This window comes from Grampus griseus (assembly GCF_964374135.1).
Source record: "Grampus griseus genome assembly, chromosome: 13".
NCBI lineage: Eukaryota > Metazoa > Chordata > Mammalia > Artiodactyla > Delphinidae > Grampus > Grampus griseus.
This window is the reverse complement of record NC_139007.1, coordinates 35,462,540-35,487,594: the sequence shown is the minus strand read 5'-3', so window position 1 is coordinate 35,487,594 and position 25,055 is coordinate 35,462,540. Positions and strand designations below refer to the sequence as shown.

Genomic DNA, 25,055 nt, shown 5'->3' with positions numbered 1-25,055 from the left:
TAAGAAGTTAGTTTTCCTTCAGGGTAAATTCTTCTAAGTTGAAATAAATATAAATCCATCTTTAATTAATACCTGAATGCACACTGGGGGCACAGCTTGTACTATATGTTTGAAATTCTGACAGCTTCCAAAAGCTGAGGAATTATTTGGAAGCTACATTGCTCAATTTCAGTCACATTTTCTTTCTTCTAAAATTTTATATTAAAAACAATAAAACACCATCAACTGGAGAGAATAAAATTTTATATTTATGAAGGTTTTTAACCTACTTGTTGAGTACAAAATTTGCTTACTGATTTGTCTCCAAATGAAACGTTTTAAGGGCTTTCTATTTTAAATTTATTTTCCAAATACATTTATGACTCCATAATTCTCATTATGAAATTTACACAATAGGTCACGTTTTTAAAAAATGATAGCAAAATAGGCGGTAACTGTGAGAATCAGCTTAAGATCATAATGACAAAATAATTATAATTAATTAGATTTGTGTGTGTGTGTGTGTGTGTGTGTGTGTGAGAGACTAGCAAGCTTAATAACTCATATTACCATATACTTCTAAGACAAACTACTATTAACCTACTGGGAAGTATATGTAGGATACTTATGGTTATGTATTTTTATCTTCTAAGTTATAGAGTGAATTTTTTTTTACTTGGCAAAAACTAGGATAACTAACAGCCTGCTTCTCCAGTTATCAATATTACCTTGCAAATTTTAGAATAATGGATTCACAAGATGGGCTTTTATTCTTTGCAGTAATTAACAAGTATTTATGTCAGGAAAAAAGAAAGCATCATATTTTCAAAAGTTAATGGGAAAAACTAAGAAATCACTTTTTATGATTAAATTATTTATTGTGTAATTACATACCTTAATAAGTTAATGAAACTATTACAATGCAGATTCAATGTTTTTTTAGCCACGTGTTCTAAGAGATAATTCAAAATTAAAGAAAAATTACTGACTAATGCTTGAAATTCAGGTCCCCAAAATACACTCAAAAATGGCCTCTTTGGGCTTCCCTGGTGGCACAGTAGTTGAGAGTCTGCCTGCCGATGCAGGGGACACGGGTTCGTGCCCCGGTCCGGGAAGATCCCACATGCCACGGAGCGGCTGGGCCCGTGAGCCATGGCCGCTGAGCCTGCGCGTCCGGAGCCTGTGCTCCGCAACGGGAGAGGCCACAACAGTGAGAGGCCCGCGTACCGCAAAAAAAAAAAAAAAAAAAAAAAAGGCATCTTTGAGAAATATAAGCATATTACTTATAATAATGTTTTTCCACATAGTTCTCTTCTATAATGGAAAAGTGAATTCTTAAACTAAATTTGCCCATCTATAAAACAGCTTCTTTTGAATTAAATTCACTTCCTTGAGGATAACATCCACTCAGAAGCTCATTTTTCAAGACAGAGGAAACAGGTTAAAGGATTGAGTAATAGAGCCGCTCTCCCACCGACACATCAATTTCATCAGTCACTGTGGTATGTGCACTGCTACCCAATTCAGGGAACCATTTGCCCACTCATTTACCAAGGGGCTGATGTCAGAATTCCATTTTTTCAAATGGGGTCTTCCATCATATTCTGTATGTGTATTTACCATTACATCTCGGTTTTAAAAGTTACTTTTAAGGATACTACGGAATTTTGGCTTCCTTGCATTTTGATCTGCATAGTTAATTCACTCCCTTAGCTTTTCAGATTCATGCTATCATCAGGCCAGACTGCCTTCCACACTGAAAAGATTTGCATTCAGTATATTTGTGCTTTGCCTTAAAGGGGAGGAATGATATGTATTCTTCTCTTCTATTTAAACATTCAATGCCAATCACGCTTACTAGAAGTGCAGGTCACACCCCATTATGAAACTCCTTCCTTCCCAAGGGACCGACAGGAAAATGGAACAGCTCACAAATAATATCACACCACATTCTCCATACAAAGCTCTGGACGGTACTAGGCTCCTCTGTACACTCTCCACACCTCTCCAAATCAGCTTGCTTTTGTTAATTTGCATGAATTTTATGTTGTGACACGAGCATTAAAACAGGTCCCAGAAGTGATCAAATAGAATGAGAGGTGACACTACATAAAGAGAGAAAGTCAACTTTGCTTGTCTAAAAGTGTAACAGAAAAAAAATATAACGTAGGCGCTTCTAAGTATTTTAAAGTGTTAACTTAATAAGAATATATATGGAAACTTAGATCCATATTCTGGGGGGTTAGAGGGAGGCATTAAGGATAAGGATACAGTGATCTATAAACTTCTGAAGAGGAAGGGAATGCTGAAAGAACAGTAAGTAAAACAGTATCAGTGAGAGAGAACAGAGTGGGAAAAGTGCTAAAATCCCTGGAAAAGAGAGATGAGAGAAAGGATCAGTAAAGTTTCAAATGGGAGGCCAGAGGGGTAAAGAAAAGTCACAGATAGGAAAGAGTTTCAGAAACTAATCTGGAGAAACGATAACCAACTCTTTGAAGAGATTATCGTTGTTAACTCCGATACAGTCCAACTAAAATCCAGAAGTGATACTAATGACATTCAACAAGGCTACAGTTTTCGATTTTACTCTGTCTGAACACTTGTTATCTAATTCAATTGTGTGTCATTCAGCCCAAGACCTGGGAGTGCTGGATCCCAGTCTGAACGTGGGAGGTAGGAGGATGGGCAGAAATGCCATCACAGACCCCAAGAGAGCAGGACAGCAAAGGATCCAGAGTGGCAGAAGCAATATGCTCACCCTGTACCTCCTGAGGGTAAGAGAGACAGATTCTTAGGCCAACCTTCCAGAAGCCCTCATTTTATTCTGAAAGCTTCCAAACAATCTAAATTCACAACTGGGTATATAGCTTATTCACTCCATAGGATCTGCCCCAAAATACCAAGAGGAGAGTTGGAGAATGCTGATGAACCACAGAGCTAGAGACAGTTAACAGTGCACACATTTTCTGACCTCTACCAAAGCAACCTATTCTTTATGCACATTTGTTTCTTTTATTATTCTTATATCCAAACACCTAAGACTATAAGCCAACTAAACAATAAAAACATTTTAATCATGTTAACTTTTATATATTTTTCCTAAGTACAATGGTAAAAATATTGAGTTTTCAAAAATATTGGTTAGTAGTGAATTATGTTTATTAAAAAGGGTTCTTATGGAACAAATACATATTTAACACCAGAGAAATTTTTTTAACACCAGAAAATCTTTCATGTGTATCTTTCGAAATACAAAAGCCAGTATCCCCCCTCAATTACCTTAACTCATGCTAAAAATAAAATAATCTATCCACAGCAGGGCTGAACACACTGTTAACAGAATTAAAATGATAATAATAGGAATAATACTGAGGTTCAATTTATTAAGAGTTTACCATATTCCAGACATTGTGCAAAAGGTTTTTTATTTTATTTTATTTTATTTTTATTTTTTGGCTGCGTTGGGTCTTTGTTGTGGCACGTGGGATCTTCGTTGAGATGTGCGGGTTTTCTCTCTCTTGTTGAGGCACGCGAGCTCTGGAGTTGTGGTGCGCGGGCTTAGTTGCCCCATGGCATGTGGGATCTTAGCTCCCTGACCCAGGGATCGTCCGCTGCATTGGAAGGAGGGTTCTTTAGCACTGGACCACCAGGGAAGTCCCTAAAGGTTTTTAATATGTAATATAAAATTGACTCCTCCCCCAAATCCTATGAAGTAGGTACTAAATATCAACGTTGTGTTGATGAGAAAATTAAGACTCGAGAGTATACAGAGAAGGAAATTTGAATTGAAAATAATAAATTTCACTTGCATTTTCATTATATAAAAACATTATACCCAACGATACTGATGTAAATTTTATTATGTAAAAGTCTAAAAACATATAAGCGTCCTGAATTTAAAATGCCAACAAACACACAGATTTGAAGTAGATTTTTCTTGAGACTTGGGTTACTATTCTCTCACTATGGTGTGCGGAAGTGAGCTTCTCTCTTTGAGCTGCTCCATCTAAAGGCTGTAGCTACTAGTCCAGGTCAGACTTTTCACTGCCAAAGCCCAGTTATTTCCCCCTACCCCTCTTGTACTTTCTATGTGGAAAGTTTTTAATCTAAAAAAAACCAAAAATCAGTAAATAATTTTTCCATTTTCCTTAATCATATGTTTAAGACCGTAAATTGGAACTTCAGGTTGATATGCTATAATCAGAGCTATCAAACTGACTCAATGAAATTCCAGCCAAAATAAAGAAAATAAATTCCAGTCATTGTGGTTATTAGCCCATGAAGCCACACTGTGATGTGAACAATTTATTGAGGCCTTGAAATAAATACTGCAGTGAGGGGCTTCCCTGGTGGCGCAGTGGTTGAGAGTCCGCCTGATGATTCAGGGGATACAGGTTCGTGCCCCCGCCCGGGAAGATCCCACATGCCGCAGAGCGGCTAGGCCCGTGAGCCATGGCCGCTGAGCCTGCGCGTCCGGAGCCTGTACTCCGCAACGGGAGAGGCCACAACAGTGAGAGGCCTGCGTACTGCAAAAAAAAATAAATTAAATAAATACTGCAGTGAGATTCTATTGGCTGGAGCAAATGTAAATTGCTCTTGGAGGGAAATTTGACAGCACATTTCAAAATATTAATATGCATATTCTCTGAGCCAGCAACCCTAACGCTAGGAATTTGCCCTACAGGAATATTCATTGATAAGCATAATGATTTGGGTACTAAAATATTAACTACAGTATTGTCCATATTGGTAAAAAATAGAAAAATTAAATGGTAATAATACCACCAACAATAATAAATACTTATAGTCAAAACCAGGTAGTCTGGCTACAGAGTTTTTGCTCTTTACCATTGAGCTACAAATATGTGAAAAGGAAAAAGGAAATTAAAGCCCACATATACTGAGAAACACTCTACAGATATTGAAAGGAATGAGGTAAAAGAATATTTTTTTAAATGAGGTAGATCTGGGGCTTCCCTGGTGGTGCAGCGGTTGAGAGTCCGCCTGCCGATGCAGGGGACACGGGTTCGTGCCCCGGTCCGGGAAGATTCCACATGCCGCGGAGCAGCTAGGCCCGTGAGCCATGGCCGCTGAGCCGGCGTGTCCGGAGCCTGTGCTGCGCAACGGGAGAGGTCCCACCAGTGAGAGGTCCGCGTACCGCAAAAAAAAAAAAAAAAAAGAGGTAGATCTATATGTATTGACATGGAAAGATCTCCAAGCCAAATTAAGTGATAAAAGCGAACCACAGAATAATAAACAAAAGATGGTGTAATCTCATTTAAAAACACTATATATAAGTAAATATGCATTTTTAAATGCATGGAAAACCACTGGAAGGATAAACAGTACATTAACAGTGGTTACATATGGAGAGAATACAGGTAAAGGTGAAGGTGAACTTACATTTTTACTCCATAAATTCTTGTATAGTTTCTTTTTTAAATAACCAGAAAATTTATAGTTTACGTAATTGAAAAAGGAAAAAGAGCAATTATAAAGCTGCATTTCCATTTTATAATTTGACCTTCATTATTATTGTCAGTCATCTAACAGTTAACCTGTACATCAGCGATTCTAGAATCACCTTGGAAGCTTTTTAAAAAATACTTATGCCTGGGCCCTACTCCAGACCATTAAATCAGGATCTTTGAGGGCAGACCCCCCAGGCATCAGTACTTCTTAAAAAGCTTCCCAGATGATAGTGAGCAGCTACTTGAGAACCACAGCTGTCTACAGACCTGAGTTTACCGCCGACAACCTTGACCAAGAGAGAGCGCTTTGTAATCCCAACCACAAGGAATGTGGTTCAAAACAGAACACTGAATAGTCCCCAAACACTGTTTCAACAGTTCACCGGTGCCTTGAAAGGAAGGAGGAAGGAAAGAAGGAAGGGAGGAAGGAAGGAAGGAAGGAAGGAAGGAAAGGAGGGAGGGAGGGAGGAAAAAGGTGTGTGTAGATCTTGTTTCTTTACTGAAAACTAAAAATGATTCCCTGAAACTTCTAGCTGTAAGCACAAAAGCCCACAACTTTTTACCATCACTGATTCCTGCTTATTTTGGAAGGAAAACATTGCAAAAATCTACTGAGTTTAGCTTCACAAGTAGCTTCTCTGTTTCTGAGGTTATTACTCAGTTCTTAGTTCATCAATCAAGGATGGGTTCAATGGGGAGGCACCCATGTCATCAAAACGGGTGATAATTTACAGCTCTTGAATCAACTGCTCCATTCTCTAAACTTCACCATCATTACCAATTAACATTTATTGATTTCCCATAATAACTCTTTTAATTCTCCATCTTCTGTTGCCTCCATCTACAGTAATTCTCAAAACCATATAAACTTATTTCCTACAGAGATACTCCTGCAAACATTTCTAATGGCCAAATTTTTCTGGCTATTACATACAAATGAATATAAACATAATAAAAAGATCTCTGCTTTTTATAAAATCTGTTAGCCATGGAATTTTTAAAACCTCTAATATTTAAACTACATTTCACCTAAAATAGCACCATTAATAAAGTTACTACTGCCCACTCTGTTTTTTAAACTAAGAGAAAAATAAAAGTGCATAATGGATGGTTTAAAATCTGCTTATTAGTTAGACCACCCTAAGGATTGGTTTTCAAAATTATTTTTAAAAAGCAAAATTTAGTCAGTATAACTGCCATTCAGTTCTTTCCGGTGAATAACTGCTAGATGTTTGGATGGCTCTCTATGGCCTAGTGTTAGTCATAGTAAGCAAGGGTCAGTCTGATGTGGATGGAACTAATGTGAACTCAGAACTCGAAGCTGCTGGCAGAGGAAATGAAGACTCTGTGCCTCCTCCAAACCTCGGTGCTCAGACCATTTACTAAACTGATGTGGGGTTTGCACTGAGTTCAAAGGGTATTTTTTACTTACCAACTACTAACTTCTTTTATCATCCGGTTCTATGATGTGCTATTACCTAGATACCTTGCCTATCAGTGGGGACTCAACTGCTTATAATACCCATGCAATCATTTTCATAAACTCAAATGAAAAACAGAAAAAAAAAAAACCACTTAAGAATATCTACAATGAGTACAACTTTGTACTAGATACTAATAAAATGTATGTGCATAGTTGGCTGGACGGTAATATATACATACATATGTGTATATATATGTATATAAAATCTTGTTTGATGTCTTTGCCTGACTGCTTTTTGGATTGTCTTATGTTTATTAGTTTTTGGACACTCTCTCTGATTAATGCCATGGTCTGTCGTCTGTATCATAACACCAGCTAAAAATGCCCCACAGTATCTTGACAACCAGCTAAAATATAGTAATAGTTCTATTCACAAACCTTTCATCATCTTATAAAAACAAGAAGATAAGATGGAAAAATGTGGGGGACAGATGTGATGAATGGTGGTGCAGGGTCAAGAGAAGTAGGGATGGAACATATAACAGTTTTTAAAGAGTAGAGGACATGAAAGGGAGAGAAATCACTGGAGGAACTGGGGAAAAGGGAGCCTTTTTCATGTAAGGGCCCTTCCACCACACGGAAGGCATCAGGCATTTTTGTATTTCATTCCATTATGTTTAAAAATAGAGTCAGAAAGTAAATTGGGAGGTGCCAGGGGCCTGGGAGTCGGGGGTGGGGAGGGGAATGGGGAGTTAGTCTTTAAAAGGGATAAGAGTTTCAGTTTAGGAAGGTCAAACATTTGGGAGATGGATAATGGTGAGAGTTGCACAACAATGTGAATGTACTTAGTGCCACTGAACTGTATAGTTAAATATGGTTAGAAAAATATGTTTCATATTATGTAACTTTTACCACAATAAAAAAACATTAAAAAAAATTACTTGTAGGTTATTCAGCAATTCCACGGAACAATAATCGTTTGTTGAGAATTTGCTACTTTGCACCACAACTTGAGAAGGAGTATAATAATGAATTCTAGGTCATAAATTAAATCTGTATTTGAAATAGAAATGTTATCTCTCTTTTAGGTGACAAACGACATCCCACACAGGTAATCCCTTCTGGCTAATGGAAAAGTTGAAAAAACAAGGAGAAAAATGGACTCAAATACAGATAACTTAATGCTTTCCAATTTCTTGGGAGTAAAAGCAGTTTGTTATAAAATAGGACCCAATCTTACATGCAGTGGGCACTCTGCCAGCACGGCTTGCATGATTCCAACACAGTTAGGGAGGAGTGTCCAGGTCAGGACAACACACACACACACACACACAAAAGCCACATGTATTTTTGAAATGGCAGTGTTACAACTATCCAAACTGCTGGTTTCTTGCTGGAACCAAGGTCAATGTATCTACCATATTTGATCTTATTGACCTTTAAGGTATAGTGTTTTTAGAAGGTTAGTGCAGGTATTAAATATGAAGGAAAGGGCTTCCCTGGTGGCGCAGCGGTTGAGAGTCCACCTGCCGATGCAGGGGACATGCGTTCGTGCCCCGGTCCTGGAAGATCCCACATGCCGCGGAGTGGCTGGGCCCGTGAGCCATGGCCGCTGAGCCTCTGCATCCGGAGCCTGTGCTCCGCAATGGGAGAGGCCACAACAGTGAGAGGCCCGCGTACCGCAAAAATAAATAAATAAATAAATAAAAAATTAAAAAATATATATATATACACGAAGGAAAGACATTCAAAATTTAACTTATCTTGAGATGGTTTAAATTAGGTATTTACTTAGATGGAAGAATCAGATTATAATAATCTGATTACAGCAATCTGGAAATGTTGGTTCATTTATCTGTCACAGCAGCCTTGCTTGAAAACATAAAACCCCAGGGCTGCTTGGTTTCCACCACACCATTTCACATTCACCAGTGTCACAGGTGTGACATCTGCTGTAAATAAGCACTGGTTTGGCCTGAAGAAGGACAATTCCACTACTGTTCTTGTGTCAACTTTTATTGCTCATCACATGATTTCTTTTAGGCTCTGGCTCAGGAAAACAGCCTTATTTTTATGGTTGACATTATTTCACAAATCATTCTAAAGTGATCTTTCTCCTTATGTTGTACGTTGAATTTTTTCATTATTAAACATTTGGTCAGAGGCACAAGAAATTTTAAAAGACAAATTTCATTATGATTACTTGATAGGTGAAACAGTAATTTGTAATCTAGAGAAGTAGATGTAAACATCAAAACAATATATGAGAAAATTTAAACACATAGTAAAAATACTTAAGGGTTAAAAAACCTTAGGTATTCAAATGAGGACTGCACAATTAAAAAGTGACTCGCTCACGTTTTGTTACACACACCTCCTCCATTAAAGCATAGAAGGAAGAGACAGCATGAGAAATTTCAAAGGAAAGAATGATGTATAGAGGTCAAGAATCAATTTTAGTGGCATGACTGATGAACTGCACAGAGGAAGGTTAGATAACAGTTCCAGATTTATGCTGGTTATTTGCAAGCTGGAAGCAAAAAGAGGGCTGGATTAAAAGATGCAATCCTGGGGCTTCCCTGGTGGCGCAGTGGTTAAGAATCTGCCTCCCAATGCAGGGGACATGGGTTAGAGCCCTGGTCCGGTAAGCCCGTGCACCACAACTACTGAGTCTATGCTCTAGAGCCCGTGAGCCACAACTACTGAGCCCTCGTGCCACAACTACTGAAGCTCGCACTCCTAGAGCCCGTGCTCTGCAACAAGAGAAGCCACCACGATGAGAAGCCCGTGCACCGCAACGAAGAGAAGCCCCCACTCGCTGCAACTAGAGAAAGCCCGTGCGAGGCAACAAAGACCCAATGCAGCCAAAAATAAATAAAATAAATAAATTAAATAAATTAAAAAAAAAAAAAGATACAATCCTAGTTTTAGCCAAATGAGTTATTGTTGTTGTTGTTATTTAGCCAAATTGGTTATTTAAAGCTTTGATGTTACCATGGCTTAATTACCTCTGATGCCAGTAATAATGCTGGTAGCATTTGAGTTTCTATGAAGAGAGTGTTAAAACAACTCCCTATTGTTGTATTAGTGAATTAATATTTTTACTATTAACACTGAATTGTTGCTATATTCCTGAATTAAGAAGAACTATGCGTAAACTTTCCACTTTGACAATGTTTATATGAGTAGCATTAAAATATATTTATAGGGGACCTGTCGTCCTAGAGCACGTTGCTTGGTGTGATCTACCCAAAACGTACCCTCAGGATTAATTCATGTGCAAGATGCAAAAGAAGACTGTGCCAAACCACCTCTATCTCTACAGCTACTCAGGAATCAGAAGGAGTTAAAACTATTCTGCTGAAATCACCAAGGAAAGGCTTCTAACAATCGATAAATTTGATCTCCCATTCCAGCACCAGCTACTGCTGAGGAAAATGATGAAGTACAGATGAGATGTAAATGACCTCTGTTCACTTCCCCCTCTAGCCCAATTGGTCTTCCTGTGACTGGCTATATATTGCTCTTTGCCAAGAATCAGCAGTTCTTAAATTGTTTACCATGTACAGACATAGGTAGGCAAGTGAAAGCTGAACAAGGAAAATTGCTACTATGTTCAGATAACCTCTATAAACTGTGATATTATCTCCTCTCTGTGTAGGTCTCATCTTGAAAATTAAAGCCATGTCAGGTATTCTTGGCCTCATGGCTACTTCTTTTTTTTCCCTCCTTACTGGTTGCAGTCGCCCTTCACATCATCCCAGCTTTTCATATGACTAAAGATTGATGGTCAAGCTGCTAAGGCATCCTTGCAGATCTTTCCTCTCATCACTGATTCCTTAAGGAATTTTGTTTCCCTACTTGAGCATTTTAAGGCTGTGACTCTGTGAACACACAGCCACTAGTATAAAAAGAGACAGCTGTGGAGCTGAGGATGGAGGTAAAAACTGAAGGTAGGTATGAGAAGAGCAGATAGGTCCTTGGACGGAGCCAAGCCATGTCCAAATACTCTTAATAAGTGCAAACCATTGGGACTAGATTCTACACATTAACAAATTTATGTGTGCATTTCTATAAGCCAAACTATGGCTTGCCTTGAATACACTTCCTTTAGCATTTGTACAATGGAGATTTCATCTCCTTTGGTCATCCTTTAAATTTGGCTGGGAAAGTTTACATGAAGAATTTGGTTTTCTCTCAGTGGGACAAAAGAAACAAAGAAACTAAAGAATTTTTCTGTGTTTCTCTAACAAAAAAAAATTTTTTTTTTTTTTTTTTGGCTGTGCTGCGCGGCTTGCAGGCTCTCAGTTCCCCAGCCAGGGATTGAACACAGGCCAGAGCAGTGAAAGCCCAGAATCCTAACCACTAGGCCACCAAGGAACTCCCTAACAAAAAAATTCTTGACAAATATCCTGGTAGGTGTGGTGAAAGGAGGTAACCTTCTTTGGATGATACTTGATCTTGAAACTCTAAAAATGTATGTATTTCAGAAAACAAAGAAACATTGAAAAATATGAGAGCTACAAGTGGCAAAGTGTTATTTATCACACTTGAGTGTGACGTTCTCTTTATATGTTTTATGTTTATAATTTAATTGAATACAACATATGTGTAAGGAAAAAGTTGTGCTTCCCTGGAAAACTGTGCATTGCCTAGACCTAGCAGTCACAATTATGGATTATCTGATTCTGATTGTATGGGCGTTATCTTACAGCTCTTTAAATCGCCGATAATTGCAAAGTTATTCTTGCTCGTAGAGTAGCAAATTCTGCCCTGTCAGGTTCAATTTACTTCCCTTTCCCATGTGGAAAAAAGCTAGTGTTGCTTCCATTTGCATAATTTCAATATTCCTCAACTACAAATGTGTCTGTTCTTTGGATTCTCCTTTGAAAAGGTTGTAACATCTGCTTGTTTCCCTCATTTGAGTTAAATAAAATCTTTAACACTTGCTCATTTTATATCTGTATGAGAGTCATGATGTTACCTTTTTTGAAAACTGTCCTATAATTCTCATATAATAAATCTATCCCAGAGAAGCCACTGCATGAGATGCAAAGATCATTATGACATTATGATGACTTTGTTCTTTAAGCACATAACATCTAGAAAAGAGATCAGATAAATGCACAACTGACTTTAATTCTCAGGGTTATTGGACCCAATTTACGTTTTTGTGTTTCTTCTCAGTGATCTTATTTTTCCTATACCTTGAAACACTTTGTTCTTTCATAATCCTGGGAATTACACCCAACTATGCTAAGGAGCTGAAAATAGTATGAAAATTTAATTTTTTCCACAGAAGACATACAAATGGCCAAGAGATACATGAAAAGGTGCTAATCACTAATCATCAGGGAAATGTAAATCAAAACCACAATGAGATATCACCTTACACCTATTAGAATGGCTGTCATCAAAAAGACAAGGGAGGGCTTCCCTGGTGGTGCAGTGGTTGGGAGTCCACCGGCCGATGCAGGGGACACGGGTTCGTGCCCCGGTATGGGAGGATCCCACATGGCGTGGAGCGGCTGGGCCCGTGAGCCATGGCCGCTGAGCCTGCGCGTCCAGAACCTGTGCTCCGCAGCGGGAGAGGCCACAGCAGTGAGAGGCCCGCGTACCGGAAAAAAAAAAAAAAAAAAAAAGACAAGGGATAACAAGTATTGATGAGGACATGAAGAAAAGAGAACCCTCGTGCACTACTGGTGGGAATATACATTGGTGCAGCCACTGTGGAAAACAGTACGGAGAGTCTTCAAAAAATTAAAAATAGAAGTACCATAGGATCCAGCAATTCCACTTTTGGGTTTGACCCAAGGGAAACGAAATCCTTATCTTGAAAAGATATCTGCACCCCCATGTTCACTGTAACATTATTTAAAATAGCCAAGACGTAGAAACAACCTAAGTGTTCATCGATGGATGAATGGATAAAGAAAATGTGGCATTTTTATATACACAATGGAATATTATTCAGCCTTAAGAAGGAATGGAATCCTGCCATTTGCAACAACATGGATGAACCTCAGAGGCATTATACTGAGTGTAATAAGTCAGACACTGAAAGACAAATACCTATATGTTGAATCTAAAAAAAATATCAACCTCATAGAAAGAATAGAAAAGTGGTTGCCGGGGTTGGAGGGTGGGAGAAATAGGGAGAGGTTGGTAAAAGTATACAAACTCTCAAGCTGTAAGATGAATAAGGTCTGAGGATCTAATGTATAACATGGTGACTTCAGATGATAATACTGTACTGTTTAATTGAAATTTGCCAAGAGAGTAGAACTTAAATGTTCTTACAAAAAAAAAAGATAAAGATGTGAGGCGATGGACGTGTTAATTAAGTAGATGGGGGGAATTCTTTTGCAGTGTATACGTATATCAAGTCATCACAATGTACACTTTAAAAATCTTACAATTTTACCTGCTGACTATATTTCAATAAAGCTGGGGTGGGGAGGGGGCTTAGAATATTTCTCTTACAGAACTTCAGGCCACCTTAATGCTTTTTCTCTTCTCTCATATTTTATATAACTTTCCTACTTCCCAATTCACTATGCTGGAAACTCACTGAAACAAAGGTCAGGAAACTTCAGCACTTGTTTTTAGCTCTACTACTAACTAACTCTCCAACTCACTTTGCAAGATGGTGCTAAGACTTGAATTCTCTTGATTGTCTCCCAATTTAAACTGTCTGTGATCTTGGCATCTCTCTACCCTCACAACTCACAACTCAGCCTGATTTTATAACTTTATCTGAGAAATATTTGCCAGCCCCATAGTGGGCAATGGGAGGTAGAAGAGACCCAAATTTATCTAGAGCTGGGGTTGGAAAGGTGGATGGTGGGGAGGGACAAAAGTATGAGGAGGACAAGTCTTCTCATAAAAGCATTATTGAAACGAGTTGGTCCAAGCTGGGAGGAGAGGCACCTGAGACCAAAAGCAACTCAGAGAAAGAAAAAACAAGGGGGGGGGGGCGATTTTAAATACCTAGATGCAATAGTCTAGATCTTCTCTAATTTTATAACCCTAAGTATCAGTTATGCTACATGTTCATTTGGAATTGAGATTATATAAATCATTACTCAATTGCCCCATGCAATCCTGGTGTTCAAAAACTGTTTGCAGAGAACTTAACCTGCTTAACATTATTTTGATCTGCCTCCAGAGAAATCTACTAATTATACAATTAAATAATTTTCTGAAACTGGCAAATAACCATATTGAATTTAAGGCTTTCACAGGAAAAAAAAAGAAAATTTAAAGATGATGTGATCATCTAGAGGGATGATAAAATAGTGAAATAAATCATCACTATTTCATCATCCTTGTTATTGCATTGCCCAAAGTTTCATCTGATCTTTCCAGAAGGTATAAAAGACATCAGGAGGGCTTCCCTGGTGGCGCAGTGGTTGGGAGTCCGCCTGCCGATGCAGGGGACACGGGTTCGTGCCCCCGGTCCGGGAGGATCCCACATGCCGCGCAGCGGCTGGGCCTGTGAGCCACGGCCGCTGGGCCTGCGCGTCTGGAGCCTGTGCTCCGCAATGGGAGAGGCCACAGCAGTGAGAGGCCCGCGTACCGCAAAAAAAAAAAAAAAAAAAAAAAAAAAGACATCAGGAGACAGGACTTCTGTTGTCTTTTTCTTTTTAACTCTTCATTGAACACAGTTGAGAATTCAGAAATTTTCATTTTCTGTCCATAACAGCAAAGAGAAGAAAATGATAGAAGATATTTCACAATTGTTAGATGAAAAAGAACACAAATACAAAAAGACAGACAGTAATACTCCAGACTCTAATGATGATGATAAAATTAATCATATAAGCTAAATCTCAGATTATGAGTCTTCACATAATATATCCTAGAAATGTATTTTATCAAACTCAAGAATCAATGAGTGAACAATATATTTCTATGGACAAAAAGGAAATCTGTTATTCAGTTAGTCCTTCAAGGAGAATGTCATCATGCAGTATTTTTTTTGACAAGATATGTTTACTAAAAAGGACATGTAACAGGATGCTTTCACCTTTTATCAAGCTTGTGCTAGGGAATTTACTTGATATGATTCATAAGTAGATAAATGCTGAAGGCACTGACTGAAAGGAGATAAACAGCACAGAAATGAAAAAGCTCATTGAATTGATCATTCTAATCAATATCTAAAATGAAAATATTTTGTTGCTGCTGACGAGGAAAATGACCACCCTCTCTTCAACAAAATTACGAGCCATAAAAGTTTTCAAAGCACTGTATTTTGATGATAGAAGTGCAAGAAAAACCAGAGGTAATAAAAAGCCGGACTCTTAGAAATATATTTGAAATCTAGATCATTATTTATGAGATGGCTATGTTCCTGGCTCAGCTATGAGCAATTACTTTCATTCAAAGGATATTGCCAATTTTGGATGTGTATATCTTTTTTTTTTTAACAAGGGTTTTTATTTTTGCCAGTCTGACAGGTGAAAAAGAATACTTTTTTTTGGATGTGTATATCTTCACACCAGAAAAATATGGAATAAAATTTGAGTTTGTTACATTTAAATTCTTATTAATTTCTAATCCAGTTGTTTTTCACAACATCCTTTTATTTTTATATCTGTAAACTACCTGTAAAATGATGTTTAAAATATGTTTTACAAGAGTCCACTAAACTCAGATAGTAACTGGTGATGACTATTCTTCCTGGTATATTGGCAGCTAATAAAACATAGAGTTTGACAAACGGTGTAAGAGAAAGAAAGTGTTAACATCTTTTCAAGAGAAGACACGGTCACAATTATTGGGAGCAATAAGAATGGTTTTGTAAAGGAGTTGACCTGGCTACAACAAGCTAGTTAAAGGCTATTTAAAATGAGTAAGATTCGTTTAGATAGAAGAGAAAACATGCCATTTGAATATATGGCATGAATAAGAAAACAGAAGTGGAAAACTGGAGGATATGTCTAGGAAGGCAATTAATTGGCTAGCTTGCAGAAGCAAATGGAGGTTATCCCTGGTGGCACAGTGGTAGTGGTTAAGAGTCCGCCTGGCAGTGTAGGGGACACAGGTTCAAGCCCTGGTCCAGGAGGATCCCACATGCCACAGAGCAACTGAGCCAGTGCGCCAGAGCCCATGAGCCACAACTACTGAGTCCATGTGCTACAACTACTGAGGCCCGCATGCCTAGAGCCCGTGCTCCACAACAACAGAAGCCACCGCAATGAGAAGCCCATGCACCGCAGCGAAGAGTAGCCCCCGCTCGCTGCAACTAGAGAAAGCCCACATGCAGCAATGAAGACCCAATGCAGCCAAAAACAAATAAATAAACTTATTTAAAAAAAAGCAAATGGAAACCAAGATTACTAAGTAGAATATTAAATATATCTTATAGTTTAATATTTTTTAAATCTTTCATCTTAGAGTTGAAAAAATTGCGTTTCAAAGCTGACACATGCATTGCTCATGACCACAAACCTAATAATGGATAGCCCAGGATTTCACCTTATAACTCCAGTGATGCACGATAAATCACTTAATCTCTCTGGGCTTCCTCATCCATAAATAAGTTTCACCATTCAGGAATCCTTTTTAAAGATGATAATGATTCTCACTTCCTTCACATGGTTGCTGTTTGTCTCAAGTGAAATAAATATTTTAAAATGCTTTGCAAACTACAAAGCTCTTTATAAAGGGTAGGTACAATTTCTTTCCCTACTGCTAATCTTAGATATTACATTCCTGAAGCATTTCCACTCCACTGGTGGTGAGATAATTAATGGTAGAAGAATTGAAGTTCTCATGAATTACAGTGGGAGAAAACAAAAATAAATAACAGGAAAAGCTTAAAATATCTTGCCAAGAATAGTAAAGAGAACAGACTAAATAGCCTAATAATGATATATTGCTTATCTTATGAATGTTCTATAATTAATTTGCATTTACCATCCCTTGTCCACTGGGATTTTCTTTACCATCTCCTACTCTGCATTTTGATGAGTAAACTAATTTGCTTTGTCGCAGATGCCAAGCATTTTTTCTTATATGTAGGTAACTGTTGAAATGTTCAGTATTTTTCTGATTTATAACTTGGAGTCCCTAAAAATCAAATCTAGAGTAACTTTGTTTTAATAAATTCTATCAGAAAATTTTGTAGATGAAGAAAATTATAAAGACACTAATCTGTATATAATACAGCTTTATGTAGGGGAAATTTGCTCACTATTCCTATATTCTAGAAACTACTCTTTCATCTAGCTCTTAGGACACTCTTTATATTGCTTTTCTTTCTACCTTTCTGACATTATTTTCCTATCTTATTCTCAGTATCTTCCTGGATTCACCAAAATCTAAACATAAGCTTATCTATCATCTCTCCTTTGAAAAACTCATCCATTTCCTTAACAAACTATTTTATTTATGCTGATCACTCACAAATTATTCCCACTTTGATGTTTTTCCGTAATCTCAAACTCAATTCATCCCTTCAAGGCCATTTTGACCCCTTGTTTCCAGATGTCTTCCAATACTGATTAATTTTCCTGTAAGTTCCATCATTCATCATTGCGTTCGTAGTGTCCACTGTTATATTACTTGGATGCCTCAAAGAAAAGGAAAAGTACTACGAAAATCTTCACTATTTTTTTTGTCTTTTAAGAGCAAAATGGAAAAATAAACCTTACTCTTGGGTCAACTTTCCTAAACCTATAAACAGTTTTCTCAGTATCTTGTCCACTTGGGGATAGTTTCCTGGTCTCTGTCTTGATGCCATGCCAAAGACAGGCCATTCTTATACTCCAGGTACATCTATCAACCCACTTGGTCCACTCAATTACCAACCAGTGATGACCATGTTAGTATTATCTTAGATAATATAAATGAAACAAAAATTTATTAAATTAGTCACCATGTATTACTTTTTAATAGTGTAATAAAAAATAAAAACAGTGAAAAGGAAAATTACTATGAGCTGCTGGAACCTGAAGGTGGAAAAGAGAGAATTTAGTACCAGAAGGGCATCATCATGAAAGTGGGTGAGGTACAGAGTGACCAATGTCAAAAAGAAATAAAGGCATGCCTTCCCACCTACTATACTTTTTTTTTTTTTTTGTGGTACGCAGGCCTCTCACTGTTGTGGCCTCTCCCGTTGCAGAGCAACACGCTCTGGACGCACAGGCTCAGCGGCCGTAGCTCACGGGCGCAGCCGCTCTGAGGCATGTGGTATCTTCCCGGACCGGGACACGAACCCGTGTCCCCTGCATCGGCAGGCGGACTCTCAACCACTGCACCACCAGGGAAGCCCCTACCATACTTTTTGTACTGACATTACTGTCCTGTATTCTAGACAATATTGAAGATTAACAGGCACCCACTAGGCCATCATACAACCCTATGGCAACAGCCTCATCTCCTGGGCAAAAACTACCAAATTCAGCTCAATTTCCCTTTATCTAGTCATCTTTTGACAAGTCCTTCGGACTTTTGACTAAGCTTCAGTATTCACTATATAAGGAGTTTTCAAAGACGTTGTAATGGGAGAACTAAAAGTTAACTGTATGTTGATGTGCACCCTTGGAGATACTGCTAGTCTGAAACTTGAGGAGATGCTAAGGTTGAAGTCACAGATTTGGGAGATATCACTGAAAGGACAGGTAGTAGTTAAAGCCATGGGACAAAGGTCAACCAGCAAAATGTGAAAAGTGAGAAGAGACCTGCAGACAAAGTTTTCAGAAATACTTCTCTTTAATAATTTTCAGGTGGAAGAACCAGTGAGGTGTCTAAGAAGGAACAGTCAGACGGGTAGTAGTGTCGACTGAAACAACATTGCACAACCGAAAAGTTGAGAGTTATGTGCAATTGTTTTCAGTCAACAGAAGGAAGGCAAAAAAGAGGGGTTTCCCCAGTTTCCTCAGATATTGGGTTGATTAGATTCAAACTGTAAAAGAAAATACAATTTTGTAGTGGAGAAAGTGGCTAATAAGATGAGGTATTAAAATAGGCTGATGGATTTAGCAAGCAAGTGGTAGTAAGAAGCCTCAGATAGAACATACAATGAATACAAAAGGATTAAGGAGCTAAAATTGAACTGCAGTGCCAGTATCAGACTTTAACTTCCTCAGAGTTAAACATGCATATCTTAGGAAAAAGGAGTACCTCAGAGAGCAGAGAATAAGCCCCTTCCAAAGTGTATAATATACATTTTTTTTAAATCACCAGAGACAAATAGAAAAACAAAGAAGACACGAACAGGAAATTCACAAAAAGAGAAAGAAAAATGACACAAGTATTTTTTAAATACTCACACTAGCAAAAAATAAAAAAAAATTTTGAGTCAACCATACAAAAAAAAAAATTATATTGCCTTCAAAGTAGCATATAAAAATACTCTGACCATACCACTGAAAATGACTAAAAATAGTGGACAAAATATTTTTAAAACATCTTTTGAAATGCATTACTGATCAGGCAAGGAAGTTAGGAATGCTTAGAAGTCAAAAAGGAAGTGAAAGCAGGAAACCAGGGTAGTAAGTGGAGCATTGAAACAGACCCTCACCCTGGAGGCATCCATATAACACTGCCAACCTTAAGCTTTGACCTTGTAACGGGGACGATGAAGCAGAAGGGGCAGGAAACAAAGTCTAGGATCTGCCCAGAAGTTGGGGGTGTCATAGGAGATCCTGCCCCATAGAGCCAGAACCCCCCGCAAACTGTACTCACAATGTAAAGATAAATGAAAAACAAATTTGCCCTGAAGAAGAGTATGGCATGGAAACTTTCCCACCCCCAGAATGGTGCTGGGAGGAAGAGAAAACAAGTCTCCCCTGAGAAGTGATAACCATAACCCAGACTGCAGCTCACGTGGAGATGTGGCATAAGCTGAGCATTTCTCATAAAATGGTTCCCAGTTGGTACAAATGTCTCCAGGCAAATACAAAAAAAAATCCCTGGAAAAAAATGTATTTTTCAAGCCAGGAGTCAAAGAATTCCTACAGGTAAAAGTCCAAGAAATATGACTGGTTAAAAAAAATCATAGGGCTTCCCTGGTGGCACAGTGGTTGAGAGTCCGCCTGCCGATGCAGGGGACGCTGGTTCGTGCCCTGGTCCGGGAGGATCCCACATGCGGCGGAGCGGCTGGGCCCGTGAGCCATGGCCGCTGAGCCTGCGCGTCAGGAACCTGTGCTCCGAAACTGGAGAGGCCACAACAGTGAGAGCCCCACGTACCGCAAAAAAGAAAAGAAAAGAAAAGAAAATCATAAAAAACAAAAGAAAAATAGGGTAGCATGAACTACAGCCAGTAGAATCAGAACAAAAGACCTCAGATATTGGGTTGATTAGATTCAAATTGTAAAATAAATACATTTTGATATGTTTAAGGCAATGGTTCTTAACATTATCAGGCCCATGTCTACTTTGTACAATAAATATTTTTGTAATGCCCCTATTCTTATCATGACAGAAATTTAAAATAATCTAATCTGCATATACACATTATATATGCATACATATATATATATATATATCCCTTAAGTATAAAATATAGGAGAAAAAGTAATAGTAAAATAATGCATATTTCAATAAAAAATGCAGTAACAAAACCACACTAGAAGACATAATGAAATTGTCAGTGCTTGGTACTTGTCTCTGATAAATAAATCTGGACTTAAGAGAAGCCATTCCATACAAGCACAGGAAAATAAAAAAGAAGAGGTACGGGGAATACTAGAATAAAAATTAGTGTGAATATATATATACAACGACAAAGGGAATGACCTTAATTGAAGTAGCATAACATGTCAAGGCAAATTTAACAACAATCAATATATAAAATATGAGAAAATAAAACACTCTTCAAGTGAGCTAGACCTTATTTATAAGTGCAGTACCCAATTCCCCATGTTGTAACATGGTAGACAATAGTGATGAAGTCCAGCAGAAAACTTACCATGTATCTTTTAACTGTACCTCATGCTGAGACATAAATTCAGGGTCAAGTATATAAAAAGACCTTGGAAACCATACCCTTTAATAGGTGACACGGAATAGCTGATGGATTGGAAAACAAAACAATAATACAAGAGCTTATAGAAAAATTGTTTCTGAAGACAGTATTTCAGTAGGTCTGAAAAGCAAACTGCAAACTCAAAATAAATACTTTCTACATGCAATTTTTAAATCTCTATGTTACAGACAAATTAAGAATACACAGGTTCCGTAGGCTTCTGACCATGACAGACTCACTGTTACTAGACTTCTTCTTCAGTAAGCAACTAAACAACTGGAAAAGATATGTGAGGTAACTGTTTACAGGCACTGGATGGGACAATGGGCAGTGAAAAACTGATGCTTTATGGAAGGAAAACATTCAAAATAAGCACCATGTGTGATCTGGCTTCCTGAGTAGACTTTGGGACTAAGGGTCAAAGAGAAAGAACCCAGGCACAGCACAGTGATGTTAATGAGCAGAAGAATGAAAGATTTGAGCTAAAGGTTTATGAAGCAGTTGAAATTATGGAACAGACTACTGGATAGAAGAAATGTGTGCAAAAGAGAACCCTCTACCCCCATATACAGAATGAGACTTGCTAAAGCACAGCAGAAAGAGGGTACTGTTGTTTGGTGCAGAGATAACCAGATACCAGATACCCAAGGTCACAAAGTGCTGGAAGATATAGGAGTTCTACCCAGACAGGGTGGTAAGACCACAATGGATTCTTAACCCAGCACCTTAGGTATTCAGCTGAGATCCCAGTAACTCATACCTTAGGAATAAGGACCGTACCCCAGAGGAAAGGCTGCATCCTAGGACTAAACACAAAACCAAAATAGATCTATACTGAATAAAAACAGGGCTGGCAGAATAAAAAACTAACAGTAATTCAATTGCCTACCAGAATAAAACTCAACACCTGTAAAAAAAAAGATGAAAACCTAGATTCCCTACAACTATTAGCAGCAACATTCTGCACACACACAAAAAATTACTAGACATATAAAGAAGCAGGAAAAAAGCAGACAAGATAAAAGACCTTGAAAAGACCCAAAAGTTGGAAATAAAAGACCTCAGAACAGCTATGTTAAATACGTTCAACAACGAAAAGGAAAAGAGGACTTGCTGAATTTAAAAAAATGGGGAATCGTGGCAGGGAAAAAAAGAAAACAAACAAAATAATCCAACTGGAAATTCTAGAACTGAAAGCTATATCTAAAACGAAAAGTTCACTAACTGGAAATTGCAGAAAAACGTCAGTGAACTTAAAGATGGACTACAAAAGAAATAATATGAACTGATTTCAGATACAATAAAGGACTGAAAAATACAAACAGAGTGTCTGTGACATGTGGGATAATACAAAGTAGTGTGTTATGTGTGTAATTAGTCCCAGAAAAAAAGGAGAGAATGGAGCAGAAAGAAAAAAAAAACTTGAAGAAATAATGGCTAAAAATTTCCTAAATTTTATGAAAAACATCTTGGATCAACAGATCAAAAATGCTCAGAGAATACCAAACATGATAAATGCAAAGAAAACACACCTTGGCACATGAATGATAATTACTACTGAAAACCCAAATAAAGGAGCAAGGGGAGCAAAGGGATACATTTCACACCATGGAACAAAGAAATGAATTACATTTAGTGTCTTCTAAGAACTAATGGAGGCCAGATAACAAACATCATCAAAGTAGTAAAAGAAAAAATACTTTTAATTGATTATTCTGAATCTATTAAAATATCCTTCATAAATGAGGATATAATAAAGATACCTGAGAGAACTTGTGGCCAGCAGACTTCCACAAGAAGAAATGCTAAAAAAAAAAGGAAAAAAATTTCTTCAGGCTCAAGGGAAATGCTACCACACGAAAACTTCAATCTACACAAAGAAATGAAAAGAACTGGAAATTGGCAATGTGTACATAAACATAAAATGCTATTTATTTTCTACTCTTATTTACTTCTAAGATAAATATCAATCTAAAGCAAAAGCAATTACACTGACTTGTGGAATTTACAAGTTATGTCAAAGTAAATATATGACACAATAAATAGCACAAAGGATGACACAGGGGTGAATGAAATTATCCTTTTGTAAGTGCTTACATTTTACAGCACATGAAACAATATTAAGCAGAAAGAAAACAGGGAATGAATAGAAAGAAAAGTGAGAAAAATAGCAAACAAATAGCTAAGTTGTAGACTTATATCTAACTATGTTAATAATTAAATACAAATAGTCTCAATTCTCCAATTAAAAAGCAGAGATTGTCGGGTTTGATAAAAACCAGGTTTTTAAAATCAGTTTTTGATTTAACAAATCTGGTCTGTTTCCCTGGAGATCTCTGACTATTATACCTTCTATCTGTTAAAGAAATTGAATTTGTAATAAAAAAAATTTCCACAAAGAAAGCTCCAAGTCCAGATGGTTTTACTAGTGAATTCTATGTTAAATAAATTATACAATATTACAATATAGTTTTCATTATAAGGAGGGAAATTGCTTATAAGATCTAAATAATCCTAATACCAAAACCTGACAAATACATTATAAGAAAATAAAATTATATACCCATATCCTTCATGAACACACAAATCATTAGCTAAATATTAGCAAAAAGAGTCCAGCAATATATAAAAAAGATTATGTATCATGAGCAACTGGAGTTTATCCCAGAAATACACATCTATTGGTACTATCATTGAAAAGTCAATTAATTGACTTAAAAGTCATATTAATAAAGGAGATAAAAACACCTGATCAGTACATTCACAGAAAAGCATTTGAGAAAATACAACATTCATTCATGAATAAAAATTTTCAGAAATTAGAAACAGGAGAAAACTTCCTCAACCTGACAAAGGACTATCACAAAATAATTAATACTGAAATACTGAACACTTTCCTCCAAAGAATGAGGATGTCCATCACTTCTAATTAAAATTTTACTCAAGTACCTAGCCAGTGCATAAGGAGAAAAAAACCCACAAAAACAAAACAAAAAAAGGAAAGAAATAAAGTCATAAGGATGGAAAAGGAGTTATCTTCATTTGCAGACAACATGATTATTAACACATAAAATCCTAAGGAGTCTACAAAAGATAACAGAATTAATAGACAAATGCAGTACTCAAGAAATCAATTGTATTATTATATACCAGCAGCAAACAGTAAACAAAATTTAAGGAAATTATATATAAGAGCATCCAAACACATAAAATACTCAAGACTAAATTCAACAAAAGATATGGAAGGCTTTTAATACTAAAAACTGAAAAACGTTACTGAGAGAAATAAAAGAAAACTTAAATAAATGGTTATGTATCGGGTTAATGAATCCAAAGACTCAAAATAAGAGTAAATTCTCGCCAAACTAATCTATAGATTAAATGCAATCCCAATCAAATTTCCAGTTTACAAGCTCATTTGCAATTTCTATAAAAATGCAAAGGACCTTGAATACCCAAGGCAATTTTGAAAAAGATTAACAAGGTTGGAGGACTGATACTACCTTATTTCAAGAGTTACTGTAAAGATACAGTGGGTTTCTTCAATCTCGGCACAATGACATTAGGCCAGATAATTCTTGTGGGGGCTGTCCTATGTACCGAAAGATTTTTTTTATCAGTATCCCTAGCATCTAACAACTAGATGCCAGTAGCAACCCCGCTCCTCAATTGTAACAACCGAAGATGTCTCCAGGCATTGCCAAATGTCCCCTCGGGGCAAAATCAACCCCAACTATCATACAATAAACTAGATAGGGTGGTACTGGCATTAGGATGGACAGATAGGTTAATACAAGAGAATCCATAAACATGCTACCTTTAGGCAGCCAGTTGATTTTCAACAAAAATTAAAGTTGAAATTAAATCAATGAAACAACGAAAGTCTTTATCAAAAAGGTAAGGCACTAGTAAGCCGCATAGCACATGGAGATCAGCTCGGTGCTTTGTGACCACCTAGAGGGCCGGGATAGGGAGGGTGGGAGGGAGATGCAAGAGGGAGGAGACATAGGGATATATGCATACATATAGCTGATTCACTTTGTTATACAGCAGAAACTAAGACAACAATGTAAAGCAATTATACTCCAATAAAGATGTTAATAAAAAAAGACATTAGTAAAATGTAGATAGGACAATGTTTGTGTCCTCTGAGACTGTCTCATACACTGAAATTATCTAACATTCCTACACAACCGTAATTACC

General features: G+C 37.3%; 1 protein-coding gene across 1 annotated transcript in view; it reads right to left on the bottom strand.

Annotated features, from left to right (window-relative positions):
* LIN28B (lin-28 homolog B) overlaps window positions 1-25,055 on the bottom strand; it is a gene marked incomplete at both ends in the record, with an annotated part of 120,190 nt that overhangs the window by 1,072 nt on the left and 94,063 nt on the right. The gene's annotated exons all lie outside the window — the stretch shown is intronic.